The following is a 1,040-nucleotide window of genomic DNA, read 5'->3' on the forward strand; positions in this document are numbered from 1 at the left end:
GTTCGGAGATGTTATGGGGGTGGACGACGGAGGGGATCCTGTAGTCACCGAGGGTGATAGTGACACTCGATATCTGGAGGAGATATTGAACGTTGTCGAGTACACCGTGTCCTTGACAATGTTGGAGAAATCTTTGTTGGAGTGCGTTGAGGCAGACAGCCTATTTCTCATTAAATTTTCTTTGGTGGTCATAGGGACAGTCCTTGCGCCGAAAACGGGGGTCGATATCACTTCGGGGTACTTGCACTCCCTTAGGGTTACCAGGGACATTCGCCACAAGAACTGGGCGACTGCGGGGTTCGTGTATCGATGAACTCAATTTTCGGATTCGAAATAAGGCGACGAAGAATGTATCTGGCCGCACCTTATTCCTCCAGGTACATTGATTTTGTTATCTTTCAATTATGTAAATGTGTTTATTCAGTTTATAATATAATATTGTCATTTATTAGTCGAATGTATTACCAATACATTGTTTGTTTGTGACAGTTGGTGTACTTGACTCACGTGGAGTGGAACTTTGGATATGTCGACCGAACAGTGCTCCCCGTTGATTTTTGGGGTAGTAAACAATGTAAGTCCGCTTACAAATTTGTGAAAGACAATGGGGGTCCCAACAGCGACAAGGTACATCGAATTTTGGTTACAATGTGGTAAAGTGATTTCAGTTGATATTAATTATTTTGGGTTTGAAAAATTAAATTTGTTATGTTTAACAGATAACGCTCACTTCGAATCCCGTAATACTGCCCAACTACTACTCGGACTCGGAAGGAAGAAAGAGCAGTGACCACTTTGTCAGCTCTATCAACGAGTTGAAGGAGTACATCTCGAATGAGTTAAAGTCTCAGTTGAGATCATTTTCTTTGAAATTTATGGACAAAGGAGAAGGTGTAGGTGGTATTGACCGAGAGTTGGAGGAGGATGCTGCTGCGGAAACGGGGAAGAAGGCGGAGTGCAGCCAGGCCGTGGAGGAGTCCCCGTTGAAGTCCCCTGTCCGTTCGAAGACTAATGTTGTTGGTCTATCCGACGAAAATGTG

The 1,040-nt window shown here is 44.0% G+C and overlaps 1 long non-coding RNA gene across 1 annotated transcript; it reads left to right on the forward strand.

Annotated features, from left to right (window-relative positions):
* The first annotated feature begins 360 nt into the window (after window positions 1-360).
* On the forward strand, window positions 361-1,040 carry LOC133033986 (uncharacterized). The gene is made up of 3 exons (XR_009685974.1): window positions 361-377; window positions 490-627; window positions 720-1,040. It is a non-coding gene; the product is annotated as an uncharacterized LOC133033986 (long non-coding RNA).

The sequence above is a fragment of the Cannabis sativa genome, chromosome 2, assembly GCF_029168945.1.
Source record: "Cannabis sativa cultivar Pink pepper isolate KNU-18-1 chromosome 2, ASM2916894v1, whole genome shotgun sequence".
NCBI lineage: Eukaryota > Viridiplantae > Streptophyta > Magnoliopsida > Rosales > Cannabaceae > Cannabis > Cannabis sativa.